The sequence below is a fragment of the Poecilia formosa genome, unplaced genomic scaffold (assembly GCF_000485575.1).
Source record: "Poecilia formosa unplaced genomic scaffold, Poecilia_formosa-5.1.2 Scaffold86, whole genome shotgun sequence".
NCBI classification, from domain to species: domain Eukaryota; kingdom Metazoa; phylum Chordata; class Actinopteri; order Cyprinodontiformes; family Poeciliidae; genus Poecilia; species Poecilia formosa.
This window is the reverse complement of record NW_006800025.1, coordinates 1122757-1144873: the sequence shown is the minus strand read 5'-3', so window position 1 is coordinate 1144873 and position 22117 is coordinate 1122757. Positions and strand designations below refer to the sequence as shown.

The 22117-nt window shown below is 37.1% G+C and overlaps 1 long non-coding RNA gene across 1 annotated transcript; it reads left to right on the top strand.

Moving 5' to 3' along the window:
• The first annotated feature begins 1357 nt into the window (after positions 1–1357).
• On the top strand, positions 1358–18897 carry LOC107836795 (uncharacterized). The gene is made up of 3 exons (XR_001662752.1): positions 1358–1741; positions 15653–15658; positions 18883–18897. It is a non-coding gene; the product is annotated as an uncharacterized LOC107836795 (long non-coding RNA).
• The last annotated feature ends 3220 nt before the right edge of the window (positions 18898–22117 follow it).

The following is a 22117-nucleotide window of genomic DNA, read 5'->3' as shown; positions in this document are numbered from 1 at the left end:
ATTAAAGAATTGATTTTACTTTTGGAGGAAACTGCAGTGATCAACCTGCTCATGAAAATGGACATTATATGTCACTAGCTATATGTTACTGATATTAGCTAAGAAGGTAATACTTTAAAAAAAAAAACAAAAACAAAAAAAACACTGTAGTTACTTACCCCTGCAGGTGCTTGGTTCTTATCACAGTTATTTCTAGAATGTTATTTTAGAAAATTATGCAACAGGAGCACCTGGACTACCCCAGAGTGAAAGATCATGCAGTCTGTAAAAGAAGTGTTCAAATCAGGCAGTACTGTTTGATGCATTTTAACAATCCTCCATCTCTTGTCACATTTTTAAGATAATTTTTTTTGTTTTCACAACCATTCTACTGGAACTGTTATCAGTGACAAAAATGAGATTTTTGTCAGGATAATTTTGATCTGTGGCTTGCAGGTCACAGTACGGGTGAGTGGGTTTTCTCTGTAGTGGGTGACATGTTGTGATTGCATTTGGAGCAAAGTTTAGCTGCTGTGGAAGTGAAGAGTGAGTTGCTTCAGTTGAATAGTATTTTCACACAGGCCTTAGCCTATCTACACACTAAAGTTGTATTGACAGAGCCAGTGAATGGTTTGGGTCAAAATCTTGATTTTCTTTACACATATGTTCAGCTTTCACTCAGTACAAGATCTGTTTTACTGTTACTTTTCTTAAATCACTCTTTTAGGCTAATCAAGCCTCACAATTTCCATAAGAATATGAACTCTGGTCATTTATAAATAATATCATAAATGGTATTAAACGTAATTTGAGGTAAAACAAAATACTTGGTGTTGCTGACAAGCCACTGTGTGATGTTGCCACAGGAGCTGAATCTGATATTATTTCACTGCAGATGAGATACAACCTGATGAAGGATAGAAACTCTACAAGATTTCTATTTTAGGCTCTTAAAGGAGTACAGCAAATACTCCTTTAAGAGATAGTGACATTAAGGAGTCAATAAGATGTCAGACTGCTCAAATGGGACTCGATGCTGTCAGTCAGAATCTTGCAAAAGCTATTTTCATTTCTGAGTAACAAATAAGAAATAAGATCAAGGCGAATGGGTTTGACATTGCGCTACTGCAGAGTTCAGGTTTTTCAACAAAACAGATGGGAATGAGAGGGGGCCTTAAGGTTAACTTGTGCTGTAAAATTTCTCATTCTCTATGCTGTGAAGAGAGGATGGGAGGATGAATGTCATCTAAAAGATGAGTGAATTGCTGAACCTCAGTAAATTAGATTATCAGTGAAGCTTGCATTGATTTATTGGACAAGGTTATTTGGCTTAATTAGAAAGTTTATGGCTTGCGGCTAATAAAATTCCAATACATGCTTGTCAATAAACAATAGAGCTTCGGAGCGTGACGTCACTGCTCTAGTCGGAGGGGTATCAGCGCCATCTTTGTTGCCAACAACAAAAACAACTGTCTGACAGATATTTTAGCTATGGCACAAACTTGCTGCGTTATTGGGTGTAATGTCCGATCACACGACTAAAAAGATAAAAAGATGTAAAACGGACTTTTGTTTCACTATTTTCCTGCTTGGAAACAACGCGAGGAGGCTAAGCTATCGGAGCTAACGAAAAGAAGACAAATGTCCTGGTGTCAGTGGTTGAGACGTCCTGATATTACGTTCTCCAAAATCCCCAGATACCTACAAGTTTGCTCCAGACATTTCCATTCTGGTGAGTGTCTAAATTCGCTTTGTTAGTGTTGTCATAATTTTTTTCTATGATTTTGTCCGAGTGTTCTCATGATCTGTTCCTGTTGTTGTCAACCTTGTTTAGGTCGGGCTAATATTGTTTATGTAGCATAGTCCGAGTTTTGTCAGTGGACATCGAGGTTATTACATTTTTGTGAAGTAAACTATTTTACTAGTGTTATCAAATTTACAATATTCATACTGATGTGTGTTCTGATATGTCCTCTTGAAGCCAAACCGACGTATGAAATTGATTAGCTCAATCCAGACTGGGTTCCAGTGCTGAATAGGGGTCACTGCGAGGTAAACGCCACAACATCGGACCGACATGATAAAAATGAATTAAATTGAGTTGAATTGATAAATAACAGGTTGTTTCATCACGCAAAATAGATTTTGGATTTCAAATTCAAGTAAGCTGCTTAATTTTGGGGTTTTTGTTAGGTTGGGTCATTTTTGACCTGTAGGAAAAGGGGAGTAAACAGAATGTTAAGATCGTACGAGGGTTAAATTCAAATATTTGAAGAAGTTACTAGCAAGTAAATGAAATCTTCTGAATGTAAATCCACCATCAAAGTGTCTTTTAGATTATAAAAAACTAAAGACTGAGAGGTTGTGGCTTCCAGTTGTCTCTTTAATTTCACGCCTGGCAGTTCAGTAGACTTGGTTTGATTAGGGACCAGAATTGCAACATTCGTTACATTTTCACACTGAAATGTGTCTAATGATCCAAACCCTTTGAAAAATCTATTTGCACCTCCTCACTTGTGGGGGCGCTGCATCAAAAACCACAGAAAGGAGCAACACTAAAACCTTCGGAGAAGCGCAACTTCCTTTATCACAAAAAGTTAACAAAAATGAAATGGCATCAGATTTTTGCAGTCGTAGGAATTCTCTTTTATCTTTGATGAAAGGTGACAAGTCTTCTGCTGACGCTAGACTCTCTCATTTGTTTTGGTTATATTTACCCAGAATGCCCTGCGCTATAGTCTGCTTCCTACATTTGGAGTCGTCTTCGATCCGCTTGCATCCACATATGCATTCAAACTGCACCAGAGTTCACTTTAATCAAACTGAGACTTAGATTTTTAGGGGGACCAGAGTTTGGTTACAGATTCTCACCTTCCCAAACTGCAGCTTGATTAAAGTGGACTAAGCAGGGCGGCTGTGAATGCAACCCTAGTCTAAATTGTTGCATTTGTCAGTGATTTTTGTTTCCCTTGAAATCTATGACTTTCCAGAGCCCCAGAATCAGTTTGTCATGCAAATAATTGACATGTTTAAAACCTCATCCTGACCACCCACCGCATATAAGACCCTTCCAGTAAGAAACACTGTTGACATCTAATCAGAAATGACAATGCGATGAGTATTACAGTAAGGATGGTCTTTTACTTTGAGAAGTGAGCATCCTTTGTGTGTAACAACTCCCAGTGGTGAAACTGAAATAAAGCTGTCTCATAATCAAGAAATAATTGTGTCCAACTGCAAAAACATGTGGCAAGAGAAAAAAAATGATGCACCTTTCAGCCAATTTGTTCCATTTCTGGAGCATTTTTCCTGGGGCTCATTTCCACAGGGATGTTCAGACACAAATTATTAAGAACCCTCTGATCATCCTGCAGCAGCAACACTCTACAAGCTGAGGAGACACCGTGGACACAGATTGCCTGCAAGGAGTGTTCTTTACAGTCTTAATAAACAAATTATGTAACTATAATGCAGCCTGTCAGGTTAATTGGTTTATTAAACTTTCACTCACAGTGCCTTGTAAAAGTATTTCAATCCCTTTCAACTTTATTTCACATATGTCATTTTGGAACCTTGAGTCATGAGTTAAATCATCAAATAATGATTAGCACATAATTATGCATACTTTTCAAAATGGTGTTATTCCAAATAAAATCTTAGAAATATGGTTTGTCTTTGTATTTATCTCCGTCTACTCTTATGCCCCAGTAAGATCAGATCCAATCAAAGGCATTTAGGCATCAGGTTAACTACTGCAAAGCAGCACCAGTTCTACTTAAGCAGAAAGGAGCTAGAGGAAGATTAATCCAGTGCAACACAGTCTATCAAAACATTGCACTTTTAAACTTTGCATAAGTTTAAAAGTGCAAAGTTTAGTTTTACTCCCAAAATATGTTATGTAAAACTTAGACGCACTATTTCAATACCATTTCAAGAAAACAAAACACCAAAACACATTACAAAATATCAGAAAAATATGAGCATTACAATGGAAACCGATCATTCTCATCTTAAGTGATTACACCCAATGTGCGGTTGCTGGAACCCTACCTGTGATTTCAAGCTGACATGGATGCTGCAGAAATTCCCCATCTCCACTTTGAACTGGAAGCGTCAAAACGTCTTTGTAATGACATGCTCTCAATGTGCCCCACTGCTTCTCCCAGCTGAGCTGCTAACACAAAACAACAGTTTAAGCCACAGATATGCAAGGAACACAGATGCTTTATTAGATCTTCCTACTGATTTGAAGACAACAGAATGCAGTTTCAGGCACTGGAACCATAATGCTGTCGGAGGAGGTTTGACGTATGCTCTATGAAGAGAACTGCCACAGGCAGGCTAATTATCTGACTTGGTTTATGAGAGTGTAATGCTTCTCTGGTGCAGTTTTTAAAGTTGAAGTCAATTTTACAGTGCATTCCATGAAACAAACAGTTGATGCAAAACACTAAGAGTTAATATAAGTTAATATAAATCAGGTATATTGTGTGCTTCTTTTTCTTCTTTCACATTGCTGTAAACATGGCCAACCTGAAAGAAAAGGGTTACTTTACAGCTTCCCTTCAACAAATCCATTATTATACCTGCCAATTTTGCTTGAGTCTCTTGAAAATGACTTTTGTTGTTCTGCTTCACTGACACATCCATTTGTGCAGGTACAATGGTTTCAAGCCCCTTTTGCTGAATGCTGCAGATATCTTCCATCGCTCCAGGCAGCATACTCGCTTTCATATTTGATTGAAAACCTCGATTTCTCTAACTCGCTAAAAACAACATCCTAGTATCAAATCATAGAGTGAACCAAGGGAGTAGACTGTAAATGTGACATTTTGACTTGGCAAAACTGTGGTGGGTTTCTGCTCAATGTCGAGGGTAAAAAATGTTGGCCATCAGAAATGATGAAGCCCCATTTACTGAAAACCACTTGCCTCTACTACACACACTAAAGACAACACATCATTATCATCTGCTAAAATCCATGCTTGCTTTGTGACCTGTTCCAGAATGACATCTAATGTTGGCTACCACTAAAAAACATAAACGTTCAGAAGGGTTTGGAAAAATAAACCAAGCGAACCATGTCAAAAGGATGCAGATGACAGGACTGATGTATATGCACTTACATGTAAGAGGAATGTTTAATTATTGGAACCGCTAAAAAGCAATACTTGTTTCCATAGTTAATATACCTGGTTGGTCCCATTATCAAGACCAATCAATTATCCTGCAGTATACAAATCATACATTCATTCATTATCAAATAATTGCAATTCATTGTAAATTAGATGCTAATAACATTCAGGGAAGATGAAAATGACAAGACCCAACAATGCAGCTATAAAGCTACAATCAAAGACAAGCCTTTAATGTATGTTCATGTACACTTGATACAAGAAGTGCATAAGAACACTTGTACACTCTCCATTTTATCATGTTTGTAAAGTATAACCCTGTTTATTGTTGTTTTCTGACAAACAGAAAAACTGACTGTCTTGTTTTGGAGTAACAGTTTGATTCCTCCAGTTTCAAGCATATAGACATATTGTTACCTTTCCTTAATTTCTCAGTCAAGGACAAATTTGTTTTCTTTCCAGTTGCACGAGTATGGTGAGAATCATAAAAGCTATTTCAATCTGTGATTTCCTAAATTACTATAAATAAAAACACTTTACATGCCTCCTCATATTTTTTTTTTATTGGTCATATGTAATATTCTAATTCCCTATTAAAATTATTTTTTTTTTGTTTTAATTGGCTATAAACTTTTATGATCATAAGTAACATAAATAAATGCTTGAAATTCATCCTCCTGAATGTAAAGAATCTTTATGATTTTAACTTGAATTGAATGATTGAAAAAACTTATGTGATTAGTTTCTAATTCGATACAACTGTAAACATTTTTTTTTAACTTTATTTGCTCTTTGTACATTCAAGCTACCTTACCACCAGATGGCTCTAGTGTTCCATGTAGTTTTCTGCAGCCAAACAGAACAATATTTAGAAATAATGAGACCTCTGAGTTTATGAGAGAAAACATGCCACCAGGGTGTGGAAATACGCAGATTAATACAAATAAAACCATGGGTTTGCTCATATATCCCCGCTCAGTAATGAGATAAACAACAAGCCACCCCTATTTAAAATCTCAATTTACATGGTAACTGTGTCTCAGGGATATGAAAGTTTTCCTATGTATTCACTGCTGTGCTGCTCCAGTTTTGCTGTGGGTAATGAGAGCGGTGATTCTAATTCATTTCTGTCCATGATCTTGATCTAATTAAAGGCCTCATCCTCGCCACCTCATTTTCTTAAGCTGTTCCCTTCAATTACATTTGACAACTGAGTACAGACACACATTAACCTCCTGCATCAAGACGCGCAGGGCTGCGTTCATTTCTTTCCGGTCTCAAAATAAAAACCAGGACTGTTTAAATTCAACTCAACCTTCTTGAATGTATGCAAAACACATCTGGGGAAAGCCCTCCATCTGTCACGCAGCCATTTCTTCACTTCTCTCCTTCGTTACGATTAGCAAAGCAGCATCCACCATTTTTAATATGGTGACAGTGACAGAAGAGAGTGAAGAAATGACTCATCCTTATTTGATATTTTCTCCAACACTACTTTTCATTTCTTCAAAATAGTAGAAGGTAGGGTACAGCATAAAGACATATAAAATTGTGTGGAAATTTTTACATTTTCAAAATGATTTAAAATAATCATATTAAGCTGATTGAATTTGGTATTGCTATGATGTCATGAAATCCCTGTAGACGTTTTATTAAAAAAAAGCACATTATTGTCACTAAATCTTGAGGATATTATGTTCTCAAAATAAAAATATTATAAACTGCAAAAAAATAAAAAATAAAAATAAATAAAATGTCTTTTCCTGGTCTTGTAGTGTTCCTAGGAGATTTTTATTCCTGAGGTTTTAATTGTTTTTAGAGTGTTTTGTTATTCACAATGATTCATATTTTGTACACAGTGTAACAGTGTTTTTCCAAATAAAGGAAATTTTTTAAATGATAAAAACTGACTGTGTAATTTTGGAGCTTTGTGAGAAAGTTTAAATAACTATGATGTTTTAAGCTAAAGCTTTTATGTCTATTGGGAAATGATTGCTTATGATTGACTTATGATTGACTTATGACTTATTAACTTATGATTGCAAATGATTGACTCTGTCAATGTTTTAAATAATTGGATATGATTTTGCCCTTAAGGTTTGGCTGGGACATACATATTATATCTGCTAGATGTCAGGAACTAGTTCCAGTTTACCAAGTAAAATCTAGGGATGCACTTATCCACTCTTTTCACTTCCGATAGCTACTCACAGATATCTAAGGGTCAGATATCTGAGGTTTAGTATCAGCTGGTATTTATGTGATATAGAAAAACAGTGCTGAATTCAATTTAAACTTTTTTTTTTTAAACAGTCATAAATATGTTGAATTACAAATTTATTTGATAACTGCACCAGTACAACACACTTACATACACCAATAACTTCACAAGCTTGGTCAAACATGAAAAATCAACACAACTTTAACTTGTTCAGCCAGTGCAATTTGTATTAATATAACAGGCAACCTAAAATTGACAAAGATACGTTGACAGCTTGGTCAAACATGGAAAAATAAACTGAAACAAATCTTCTTTCAAATGGTTCAGAAAGTTCAGTTAGAATTTCTAAATGTAATGTAAAATAAATAATGACTTATGATGTTGCTCAGAGCAGGAAGCATAGAGTTAGACTGAATAGATCTGTCCTTATGGATCAGGCACACTGTCACCAATACCCAATCTAGAAGTTTTTTCAGTATTGGGACTGACAGATATTGATATGGGATTGGTACATCTCTAGTAAATTCTGAACTCATTTAGCATTTAGACTATAAAACAATAACTCCAACTTTACCAGTCAATGACATGGCATATCTGCTGCTAAAATTACACTGTACACAAGAATTTGATGTGACTGTCGGTGTATACTAGTAAACCTCTGATTAGTAATATGATTTGGTTCTTTGATGGAGTAATTTAAGCTTGATAAATGAAATCTGGTCACAAATAAGTTAAATTGAGCATGAAAACAAATAATGAAATGAAATATTGGTTTGAGGATTATGTGCTTTATTGCCCCTCCAACACAATCCAACACAGTTAAAATGTCTGAGTAAAATGTCTAGGAGCTCTAAAATCCCCACAAATAAATTATTTATAAATGGAGAGGGACAGTGGTGTTTCACTGTAGTCTTGAAAGCTGTACCACAGCTTAATTCATGACAAGACAAATGACTCTCGAAGCACATTGTCGTACATAACCCCTCAGGTCGGTGGAAAAGTGAGCTCTTGGGCAATTAGTGTCATAATGGCTTCTCATGTACTTGGTAGACTTGATAAACAGTGATTGTGGCTGCAAAGGTTTAGGCATGTGGATATCCAAGATAATGATAATGATCTGTGCTGCTCTGCACCATAGCCAAAAACATGCACATAGAGCATCTTAACATTGAATATCTATATGAAGAAATGTCGTATCTACATTATTTTTTAAGTTTATGAAGTTTGTGATTATAAAGGTCAATATTCTGTTGCATGCCAAAGGATGCATGGTGGATTCTCATCCATCATGCCTACCATCGAGGTGGTGGGCTGCAACATTAAATAAAAGAAAAATATGCTACAAGTCACCAAATATTTAGGAAACTTGCTATTTATATAAAAACAGAGAAAATTGTTTAACAAAACTCAATTTCAAAATAAACCAAAACACAATAATAAACTAACAAAAAACAGGAGAGCAATCATTAAAGAAAATGGTTGTTTATCCTCACATCTACAGGCAAATAGAAGTGTTCACTGTACTCACAAAGATCACAGAAAACGGGGAACAAATACAGATTTAGGGGGCCAAGCGAAATGAAGCTTCGGTTGGCTCTGAGAACCTGGTTGTCCTTTTTAAACACATTAGGTAGGCAATCCAAAGATATCACCTTAAGAATGGAGCACACTAGGACCCAAAGACAGAATACTTAAAAAAATTGAAAATAAATTATAGCTAATAATGTAACAATACATCAATCCATCATTTGAGGTGAAGTTAACATGTCCCCTTAACAAGAAAAGTAATCTCAAAGCATAATGTCACTGCCTGCAGTGAGGGTGTTCTCTGGGTCTAACACCTTTCTCTTCCTCCAAACACATCAGATTGGCTTGATGCCAAAGAGCTCAGTTTTGGTCTCATATGACTCAAAACTTTTCTAAATCCTTTAGATTTCCCTGGGCAAGAGCAAGATGAGCCTGCCTGTACATGTGCCTTCATTAGCAAGCAGCTACAAGTATTCAGTGTTTTGTGGCGCGTAGTGGGTTACCAGAGCTGTTTTTAGTTGTACTGTATTCCCACACAGCACATCCCAAGTCGTTATGGGCTGAAACTTCATTTTGCTCATAATGCTCCTCACCCTATGACAGAAGATCTTGACTTCAGCAGTTGTGTGTTGAGAACTGCTGACCAACTCAGCAATAATACTCTAGGCTGTGGCTCCTAAACAACGCTCAGTTAGTATTAAGGACTGCAAGATATTCCCCACACCATAACAGCACCACCTCCAACTTGAATCACTGACACAAAAGCTTGAGGCTTCCACTTAATTCTTCCAAAAGCCGAACGTCAATGAGTAGCCATGTGGTTGCGGATCATTTGTTTTCGCTCACACTTTTCATATAACGGCACAGGCTACCTGGGGGACATCCCTCCCCTTTCAATATACATCACACCAGTACCTGCTGGGGTTCCCCCCCACTCCCTTCCTGTATCCTCTGTTTTACTTTTACAAAACAATCACAGAGAGCACCTCTCACCTTTCTGCATACTGCCAGCTCCGTGGACAACAATGTGTTTTAGCCATTTGACAGTCTTACTATTATAGTATTTAATCAGTGAACTGCATACATACACATAATTCCTTACTGTGAGAGATAAACGTTCCCAAAAGTTTCATGTCTCCTACTGATACAAAAACCAGATAAAACCTGAATGTTACAAACGACATTCATCGGATCAGTCGACTTTTTTTTACAGTGTTTTTTTTTTGTCTAACTTTGACAAAGCTTTGAAAATTAAAGCATTAGTTTATTGTCCATAGCTAATGGAAGTGATACATGGTGTGATCTTCTGCTGCTGTTCAATGTTTGACTCATTATTCATTCAGAAATGATGTTCCACACACTATGGTTGTTGCAATTGTGTATTTGAGCTGCTGTTGCCTTTCGGTCATCTTGAACCCATCTGTCCATTCTTCACTGAACTAAACAAGACTCTTTTGTCAATGAAGGTGCAACTCTTTGGGTATTTTCTCAATGTCAGACAGTTCTCTATTACCTGAAGAGATGCTTCAGCATAAAAATCCCAATAGATCAGCAAATACCACAGACTGCTCAAAAAAAGCCTGTCTGTCACCAATAATTTTGTCACATTTAAAGTAATTTAAATTCCCTTTCTTCCATGTTCTGATGTTTTTCTTGAACTCAATTCTAGCACATCAAGATGCCTAAATCCATTGCATTACTGCCATGTCATTGGCTGAGTTGGTATTTGTGTTTACAAGTAAATCAACAGTTGTGCCTAAGCCTTTGTTTACACTAGACCATTGTCTGAAAACTGTATATTTTCAGATGTTGATTTCAGAAAAGTTCCACGTTTAAATGGCATTGGGTCATGGTTTAGAATCAGCTGTAGTTGTCATGCCGGGGCGCTAGATGGCGCTGTGATTTTAGCATGTCATTGAAACCTACATGTGCCACACAGATCCTTTCAGTATCTCTGTTAAACATAAAGTGCATAAATACATTTTGTATCAGCAGATGTGTTAAACTGAAAGTGTTAAGTATCACACACACAACACAAAGCCATCCACCTTTCTTTACTGTTATCTGCAGTGTGCGCATAGAACTGGATCTCATTGAAAATGTTAATGGATTTACTGAATACCGGCTCATTGTAAACTAAACCAAATTCAGTGGTCAGTGAGTACATACTTAAATATGTTGCTGAGAGGGGATTTCTAAGGAATAGCCACATTTAGACATACTGTATAGTCTGTCTACAAAAATGACAAGACAAGATTTTTACCAACTTACAGATCCAATGCTGACACATTTCTCCATAAATAGCATTGACTCAAATATGAAACCAAGGTTAAGGTAGGTTATAAACACAAAGCTGTGAGTGAACAATAGTCTCTCTAAGAAATCCAGCTTATAAGGCTCTGGGAAAACCCACGTTGAGTTTGTTGTCATTGGGTTAAACCTATTTAATACTCTGTTTATGCTACATGCATTAATGCATGTGTGTTTTTGTGCGTATTTGCACGTGTACATCTATGGGAGTGTGACATCCTCCATTCTCTATGCTGAGCCACAAGTTATTGGGAAAACAAATGTCAGTTGAAGGGCGTTGTCTTTGCTGTCTGCACTCACAGTATTACTTCCGTTTCCTCAAGCAAATGTAATATGACTGTGAGTACCAGCAAGAACAGGCACTGATACAGACTTTATTGAATAATGTTGCACAATAAAGAGATGAGAGGGAGAGAAATAAAGAGAAATAGTAACTAAGTGCTTTGAGAAGCAACAAGAGAAAGAGGGACATTCAAAAAGAGCAAAAAAAAACAACAACCTGACTCTTCCCAAAGAGGGTACAAGTCTGGATCAGTGCCCGGTATACCACTGCACTGTCATCTGTGAGCTTCCTTTCCACTCATATGTGGGTCAGCATATTCCATGATCATCTGCTGTTATCCAAGCCCTTCCTCTAACTTTTAGCCGAATGATGTATCATATCTTTCACTTTTTTGTACCACCTAGTTTGTCCAATATTTCTTTCTTTCTTTTTCTCCCTGACTGTAACCTCTACTCCTCCCATCTCTCCCCTTTCCAAGCCAAAACACAGCCAGAGCTTGAGCCTCTGCCATGTCCATAAAAACACACAACAATATGTAGTCCCCCTCCCCTCCTTGTTGCCGCAGACCCCCCTCCAGTGGAGGTCTGTCTGGTGGAAAGAAGGAAGTGAGGAGGGCTGATTAATCTGGAACACACGCCCCTCTCTTCTTTCTAAGCTAAGCCCCCTTTAGGAGGACAAGCCTGCTCAAAAGATAGATGGATCATGGGAATGCATTTATCAAGCCATGTATTCCATTATAAATGTGTGTAATGTGCAAACAAGCCTGAGTGCCTAGAGTGGTGGCCTTTGACCAGCACTGCTATTATATGTTTTGTTAAGAGTTTTTTATGGTGTGATGGTTACAAGATCAATATGTCAAAGCCAGACTGATCGGTGATGGATCTTTTTGTTGGGTTTAAAAGGAATCTGCGTAAAACTTTTTTTTTTCTTTTTTAAATTTGAAAATCACATTAAAAGTGTAATTAAAAAAAAAAAAAAAAAAAACAGGCAGAAAAGTGAATATATAGTGTTTGGTATTTTCTCTACTGGTAACATTTATAATTTCAGCTGGTCAAACTAATTTCCATATCAGTCACAAATGCAGCTTCCTGATGTTGATTTCATTCATTAAAGAAAGAAAGCTAGTCAAGCAAATCTAGTGCCTCATGTTAAATCGGAATCCATGTTTGGTTTAATTACAGGTTTGTTACAAGTAACTTGCTTTAGTAATTGGTGTAGGCGTGAATCATGAATTAACTGTCATTTGTCACACAATTTTGGATTGCTTTTTACGAGCCACACCTCGGTCTGATGATTGTCTGACAGTAGAATGAAAAAGCAAAAGAAGGGTACATCATGGATAGCCAGTCCATAACACCACACTATCCTTCTTCCCTCCACTCCAAAAAACACACATATTATGTGTAGAGATATGTGTTATATCAGAAATGTTTGAAAGGTGTGGATACCACTGCAATAGCCACAAAATGAACAGTGTTTCAGAAAAAGAACATCATGACTACGTAACATGATGCTTGTACTACAATGAAGTGAGACTCCTTTGCTCCTTCAGCTAAAGATAAATTGCTGTAACAGATAGAGAGATGACTTCTGCTACCTACCGGAAAAATCTTTCAGTTGCCTGTGAGTTTGTGACCTTAAACTGCTGGCTTATTAGCAGGACAAAAGCACATCAGCAAGTCCACCTCTGAATGGTAAAAAGAAAAAAATATCTTGACTTGAATCCCACTGAGATGCTGTGGCATGATAATAAATAACTCGTTCAAACTTGAAAAGCCAAAATTGCTGCTGAATGAATAAAATTCTGCGAGGAAGAGACGGTCAAATTCCTCCACAGCAAAGACACATTGCTGTCTCATATCTTAGAGGCCGTTGTCTCTGAGTGACACAACCAGTTATTAGGTTTCAGGGACAATTACTTCTTTAAATATGCCCAGATCTATCTTGGATAGGTGTTTGAGCTTGATTAATGAAATTATTATGTTTAAATGACTTTTTGTATTGACTCAGGTTATAATTGTCTAATTTTAACATGTACTTGAAGATCTTCAACACATACGAGTGACAAAAGAAAAACAAAAACAAAAAAACAAAAACAAAAAAAAAAAAGTAGGATGAATCTCTTTTGGGGAAACAGTCCTATAATTCTCATGAGGGCACATTCGAAGTTAACATTTTTTGATACAAATTTCTTTTTTGATACAAAAAACTGTTATTCTGCCATCATTAATTAAACCCCAGTCTTTTTTTTCCTAAAATAACTGAAGTGGTAATCGGCTCATTCTGGACATTGGCTACTCTGTATAATAACTAATCATATAATGATTGGTTTGAGATGTCCCTTGATGTCTTGTGACCCCAGTGGAAGAGCATTCCAGCAGGCCACGTGTCATCCTCAAGTCAGATGCTAGACAAGGCTAAACAAGCAGTCCTTTTATCACTAAGTCAGTTATTTCAGCACTGAAGACAGTTCAGGCTGTTCACACCATTTAGCTGTGACATCATTTACAGGCAGGAAAGGTGTGACTGGATTCTGATAACTCAGATGCTTAAGAGTTCAAACGAGCTTGTGACCAAGCAGCGTTCAACCTTTTACATGAACACTTCAGTCATCTTATCTAAGCCAGGGAATATCTTGCTGTCCAAAATGTATTCCTAAATGTAAAGGAATGCCCACATATTAAAACAGATCGTTGAATAAAGACCACATCTGTCTAAAGGTGGAAAGTATTGATTTCAGACTTTACAATTTTAGTTGCTTTGGAAAACACAAAACTGAGAACAAGAGAGGACAACATTCAAAAATGTTTTGTGAAATCAAGGAATCCATAATTCAGAAATAACTTATTTCACTAAGTACAGTAAACTAGCCAATGTTAGTTGGCTATTTTACTGTTTGTTTAGTGAAGTGAGGGTGGTAATATCAGTTAATTGATGCAACTGGCTGGGTTTCCTTATGGTGAATGTTTACCCAATGGGATAATAAACTGAACTTGACTGCACTGTTCTTTAAGTAGGATCAAATGGCCCTCCAAATAATTTGCAACTGCTGAAAGATCCATAAACAGATTAATTTGTGAGCACAAAACCAAGAGTAGGTAGGGGTCGACTGTTTTGAAACAAGGTCAAATAACTTGGTAGTACAACATCCAAATTGGTCAAATGACAATTGGCCTTGAATATCTTTTGCTACCTTCCTACATGTTTAAAAACTAGTACTGGGATCAATCAAAGATTGATCATATTGATCAAACTGTATTCTGTTACAGGATTGACAAGGCAAAATTTCCTATTGCTGTCATTTCTTATAACTAACAATGATCCAGTAATATGTCTGTCTCCATTTCAGTCCCGTTCCTCATGTGGACCTTCCAGTGCCCACAAAGACACCACAGTGTTGCACAAAGAACTGTTCTATTTTGGTGTCCTTATCAATGGAGGATCTGTCTCTTGTCAGTATCTCAGCCTCCTGCTCAGTCTGTGAGACGTCTTCCTGAAGGAGTGCAAAGACAATGGATGACTTGATTGGAAGACATATCACTTTGGGTCACATGTACAAAAGAATGCTGGAACATGACCTAACCAGAACCAATGTGGCTAAGCCCTTGGGGATTACAACCTGTTTGGTAACAAACTTTGATCAAACAACAACTCGCTTTATGGATGAAACGTAATTTGCCACATAATGGGTTTCTTTGAAAAGAAACAGAATGCATAACTTGTTTGAGGCATTAGAAAGGGAAAAACAGTTGTTACTTAATGGTCGATCCCCTTTTTGCTTGAAAACGGGTGCTGGTGATTTTGTCACTTTTACATTTTGTTCCTTTTAGTTTTTGTTGTATATAATCGACTTTTTCAGATGTGAAATATTTTTTGTCATGGGATGTGCACTGAGAGTGCACCGATTCATAAATGTGGAATGAATGAATTCCACATCACCAATAATAAATGGAGGACAGTAAAGGAGTACATTTACTTGAGTACTGTACTTCAGTAAATTTTTTTAAGTACTTGAATATTTATTTTTTGTCACTTTCACTCCACTACATTTCAAAGACAAACATTGTACTTTCGATTCCATTACATTTTTTGAAGGTTGGCTCAGAATAGCTTTGTAGTCCACTGGTGCTGGTTTTCTTTACTGGAATGCCATTGGTCACATGCTATGCCCCTCACAAGAAGGGGAACCAATCACAGTTGTCAGTCATATCTGGAATTTGGAATTGTATCATCGTCATTAAATGTTGTGAGCTCAGCTCCCGATTTAATTCAAACAGAGCTCAACAATGGAGATGGCTGGAGAAACTCAAGTGCAACCATAAGCATATCTTAGCTCATTGTTTGAAGATTTTAGGCTTCTTAAGTATTTTAGAAGTTGATAATCTATTGGGATTTACATAGAATATTCCAAAAAGGAGAAAATATCCAATGAGCAACAGCTGTGTGGATGAACATGCCTTGGTGATGTCAGAGGTTGGAAGAGAAACGGAAAACTGATTCACAATAACAGAGAGGCAACAGCGTCTCAAATAGATACTCATTACAACCAAAGTATGGGGGACCAAAGTGACCTGCAAGGTGTACCTAGGAAAGTGATCTTTGTGTGTATATTAGTTTTCCTGCACATGCCTGATAATGATTGTCTGTTTTCCATCCAGTGTATTCAGAGCAACACTCCACAGGCAGTGAATCCTTACAGGGTAAACAAAACAACCACATCCACTGTCTACTTAGCTCTTCCTCAATGTTTACCAAGAAATCCTTGGTTCTTATGGAAAGGGCGGGGTTAAATCTGCACAGAAATAAACCACTTAAGACTGTTGACTCCATTGCCTCCTGGTAACTCGGCAGGTGCTGGTGAGTCTGACTCATGACTTTTTCAGCATACCTCTCTCTCTCTGCTGTATCCCCCCCTCTTGTACTTTTTGTAAACTATCCAGCATGGCTGCCATAAAAATGGTCATTAAAGAAAGATTATCTTCCTTTCCACCTCGCTCTAAATCTCCCACCATCTCTCATTGAGTTTGGAATGCACCAGTGCAGTCACCCCCGCAGAGAGTAACACTCATATTGGGTAATTTTGTCTTACATAAGGGAGAATACTGTGCACAACAAGACATGTAAAAACAACATCAGGCAAGGCCAGAGGGAGAGAATGCAATCCTCAGCTATTTGTAATGGAGAACAGGGGAGGGGCGGTGGGGTGGAAGATGGATGTGATTTCACATTAATTGTGTGGGTTCACACAAGCGTGTGTTTGTGTGTGAGTGTCAATGTGGATGTGCGTGTCCACGTGGGATAGGAGGTGTTAGAGGAATTTGTGAAAACTATGCTGATTTTACAGGCACAGCAGGGCTTGTGTGCACACACATAAGTGAGCATGGATGCTTTGAGAGTGTGTGTGTGTGTGGGGTAGGGCTGGCAGAGATGGGGGGTCGCTACTCTTGGCTGGGGGTAGGGAGAGAAATCTTCAGTGTGATGTTGAATTTGCAGAGTCTGAGCCAGAGCCAGAAGGAGCCTGATGAGTTCTCCCAAAAGTCAGTTGTACAGCAGAAATTGTGTTTATGTGGAGAAAAGAATCTGCAAATGTCAAGCTTTAGAATTGTTTTTTTTTATAAATCAGACGTTTTAAATACCTGGAAAGGTCAAACTGTGTATGTTCGGCCTCTTTTTGCACAGTGTATTTAAATGTGGAACTTAACACCTGATTGGTAAAAATTACAGCCACGCTCTCACAAAATTGTGAATCAACCTCATCGTCATACACCTACTTCATATGATTCATGCTTGCCAGCTCACTCTAAAACACATCACTTAATTTAAACTTACTGACTTGGACAGATCTGAACCTTTCTTTCTCATAACCTTAAATAAGGATTTTATAGACTATCAAATGTGCTCACCCCCTTGAGTGTTTTATCATCTTTTATAGCATTTCCAAATCAGTCATGACCAATAAAATTTGGCTTTATTGTTGACAATTTTTTTCATTCTTTCTTTAATGTCAGAGCGCAAACTGGTTTCTGCAAAATAATGACAAATAAAAATATGAAACATAAAATAAGTGACTTCATTCAGTCCTTTAAAATCAATGAGTTACTGTGGAGAGATCCGAGTATCTTATGCTACAGTTTTATTGCAAATAATGTGCAGCATTCATTATTGTAATCTACGATGGACCATATTTACTGTTAAGACTTACAATAAACTTCATAAATGTACATAGAAAACTGTTTGCTAATAAAACATATATAAAAAAATCTTCTTAAACACCCTTTTCAACAACTGGAGGGACTCTAAACTCGCACCCCTTTTCAACACCCGTTTATGACAAGCATCTGAAGGTAAAATGATCATTTCAGGCAGAATCTAATTTGGGTAAAATGATTGGTGGACATCCACAAATAATTTGATCCACTTCAAAGACATTGCAACATACCTAACTTCAGAATACCTGACTTCTCTCAGTGATGTTTTAATATTTTTCAGTCCTATGATTCATTTAACAACACAATGCCCAAATTGGCTTTCAGTTTTGTTGGTAAAGAGCTATGTTACAATTATTATTATTATTATTATTATTTTTTTTTTTTTTACATGAGATATTTTTTATACATAACTTGACAATGACAAAATGAAATTTCTCACTTTTTTCCATCACAGGATTGATAAGCTCAGGGGGAGCAATATCTGCCACACTCTGTGTAGCTGCAGTCTGTAAGACCAGTCATTACTCATTGGGCTCCGAAATACTTTCCTGCAGCCCCATTGTGGTAAAATGCATAATACTGCATTCCCATTTTTCTGCTGTGTTTTTCTTTGTCAGCTCCCCCCAAGCTCAACTGTTTTATTTGCCAGGGACCTCACATTCCCCATCACATCTGAGGAAAGAAATGGCTCATACTGTGCTCCTCTTAGACATTCTGCTTCTGCTCCTCACCTCTGTATATGACATGTCCTTTTAAAATATGTCAGATTTAGTCCATCTGGGAAAAGTCAGTCAGTAGATCTAAAATGTACATAATTCTGTTGGATGCTCAATGTGAGAACTTAAAAAATGACTCTGAGTGGCATGGAATAGCCTAGCAATATAACAAATACAATCTTTAGTAGAAATTTTCCAAAATAAAAAAAAAAAATAAAATAAATAGGAGGTCAGAGACAGGGGTAATTAGTATTGTAAACTTCACCATTATACAATGTAATACTTTTTGAGCTGAACAGAAATAGAGCATTACTTGTAATTTGTCTATCAAATATAAATGAATATAATAGAATTTTAGATTTCAGATCATAACAAAAAACTGTTTAGCGTTCAGGCATGATGTGGCCTTGAGATGTTCCAGAAACATTCTGAGGGGATGTATGTAAAACCTCATCTTCTTCTCTGTCTCCTTGGAAAATCCCTCGCTAACTATATATGAAAGGGTTGAGAAAATAAACAAGCATGCCCATATGTGAAGACAGCTGCACCGATTCTTCTTCTTCTTCTCTTTAATTTTTGCAGAAAGGGAGGAGGGCTGCACAGTGATATTAGCTGTTGGTCCATGTGCTTCTTTGCTGCTTTGTATGTTTCTGTTCACTCAACCATCAAAATGTTGATAAATCTAAACATACGTTAAGATTCACTGACATGAACTTAAAAGACTTTAGGAGGCCTCATGTGCAATTTGTGTTGTAAACTTAGCTCAGGAATTTCTTTGATGTCCTGTGTTCTCAGGATTTGACTAAAAAACAAAATAGAGTATTTTCTCAAGAACTCATCACGGCTTATAGTTTTAACTATGCATTCATGGCAATTGCTCTTTACACTCCACCAATAGGTGACTACTTTTTGATACGGAATGTCTGTTACTTGTGGGACAGCTGGAGCTGGGGTGTGTGTGAGAGCTTTACCAACCAGAAATTGTTGGAAACATTTCCACACACAGCTTTGGCTCTGGAGGAAAAAAAAAAAAAAAAAAAACTTGCGGAGAGGGGAAGGGCTCTATTTTTCTCTGGAGTTGCCCACAGAGAGAGGTGTCAGGCAGTGCTAAGAAAACTCGCTGGTGAGTCAGAGGGTCACCTCTTTCGAACTATGAGCTTCAAAAGGAAAGGTTGTCTCTATTGGATATGTTTCCCTCCAACTGTCAAATTTTATTTGAACTTTTAAAATGTGCTGGCTTGGAGAGAAACAACCAGGGTCAGAAAAATCTAATTTCATCAGATGTTGACAGGAAGGAACAGGAAGTAGAGGTAGCTAAGTAGCATAGACCACACATCTCAGAAAAGGGAGAGATTCCTAGTCTTTGATCTGGAGTAAAATAATTACTTGATTCTGCTAAAAAATGCCACTGTGTGCTTGGAAAATACATCATACCATCTCTTTAACGTCAAAGTTTTCTTTCATTCAGAAAAAGCAGCACAAATGTTTCTGGCTGTTCTTTGTTAGATGAGCTCTCCACTTGATACTTATCAGTAGCCCAGAACTTCATCCACTGGTATCCAATCTGCGCAATGTTCTACAAATCTTAAACCAGGACAACACTTCCTGTCAGGTCATAATCAGTTTCTTCTTTTGGCAGCACAATTACCTGATAAAACACAAGTTCTGAAGCTGACAACATTTTCACAAAACACAACAGCAAAAATAAAAATTCACAAACAGAAGAATAGAAAAAAAAATCAACCACACAAACCCCTTTTATACTCAGTTATTTTTCTGTCTACATCTTTGTGTACACAAGGTTTTTGGAGTGCAATTTTGTTTAGTTAAGATTTTGATGGCAGAATCTATGCTATGTGCACTTAAGTACAAAGATAGAAATAAAGAATAACTTTCATTTCAGGGGGAAAAGAAATAATAATGTCTGGAGTAAAACAGGTTCCATCTGGTATTTTATATCAAACTTACACAAACTTTCCACAGCGTTTAAATAGAAGGTGGACAGGGAAATTAAGATGGCTTTTCACTAAAGTAAATGTACTGCTTGTTAATTCGCAGCAGCCTGACAAAGGTGTACAAAAAGCCTTTACTTTAAGATCAGCAAGTCTCACTTTATGAAGACATCTTGTTTCCAAGACATTCATTAAGATGAAAAATTATCATTTCTAATTTCTATTAGTCACTGTTTAATAAAATGAGAATGACAAGAGAACATGCCATGTGAGTAGACCAAGTTTTTGTTCTTCATTAGACCAGGCGCAAGGCAAACTTCTTCACTCAATTTGACAAATAAAATGTTTTAGACAGCTGAGGCTATGACATACAAATCTGGACAAGGTCCAAAGGTTGTCTTACCAGCATGGACATTGAGCAGGATAGTAATGGAGGCAAAAAAAACAGCAGAAAAACTGCATCAAAAAACTGGTATATTTGTCTCACAAATCCTCTTTAACAACCATTAATTTTAAGTCTTTTATAGGTATATTTAATCATTTCTATGCAATTTGATTCTTGGATTATTTAAAAAATATATATTTTTAGAAATAAGATGATCATCAACCAAGTTCTGTCCAACTTATTTTATTAATATAAGTGCTACATTTCTAACGATTATTTGAACTCCACCAGAATACAAGAAACATCTCTGACGCGCAACAGTTTAGGGTCCAACATTTTTGTCTGAGCTCTGTAATAAGCGTTCAGTGACTCTTTCCGATGGAAATCTTCTATTAAATTGCTGCAGCCCAATGCAAATTTATGAAAACCTGATGCTATAGATGAGTTCCTCAATTGCTTCTCTTATTTATTTTTCACTCACTTCCCCTTGTTCAAGCCAGCAATTCACTCTCCCTAAAACCCAAAGATGAATCAAATACCCAGCCCTGCCTGTACAGCCATGATGCTGACCTGAATTCCCCCTGCTGTGTTTTACATCCTCTTCTTCATTGTTCCTCTGTCACCACCACCCCACCCCTTAATTTCCTTTTTCCTTCTGTCTATCCCTCCAGCTGATCTTCTCCTCTAGATGAACCCGACACACTCTGTGTTCTGTAAGATTATTATGTTAGTGTTTCTTTTCAAGCTGTTCTTCACTAATTGCAACATTCACTGCTCTTCACCTGTTTATCAAGATCTCACTTTGTGAAAGCACTTGCATGCAGGATGGGTGTTTCCAAGGTTACCGCAGAGGCTCTAAATAACTGTGACAGCTGTGCCTGGGGAATTTAGTCAAGCAAAACGGCATCACCTTAAATACAGAGTGCTGGTAAACAACAACCATTATGTCCCATTATTCTTAAAACTAACAAGCTGGTGTCATGATTCAGATTCTGATTCATGGCATGTGTGCGGAAAGCCATTAATCTTCTTTATGTTTTATGTGGTTCATAAACCAATCAGTCTCATCATGTTTCAAAATGATTCTGAAGGAAGTGTTTTTAACATTTTCACAGAGCAAACTCTGTAAACTTTCTCACGCAAGCTTGGGGGGATTTCTGCATGTTTCTCAGGACATGGATTTAAAAGATAATTTAATTAAGCACTGTAAGAAAAGTCAACGAGTTGGATGACTGGGCCGCTACTCAAGCCAAGTTGATGATACAATTACGATTTTACTTGACAAATGTTACTAAGTACCAGTGCGTGGCATGGAGGGTGTGGGGGGGAATCTAAGCTAGAAACTAGTGGAACAAAAACACTTATCAAAGCCACATTTTCTGAAAGAGTGATCAGTCTAA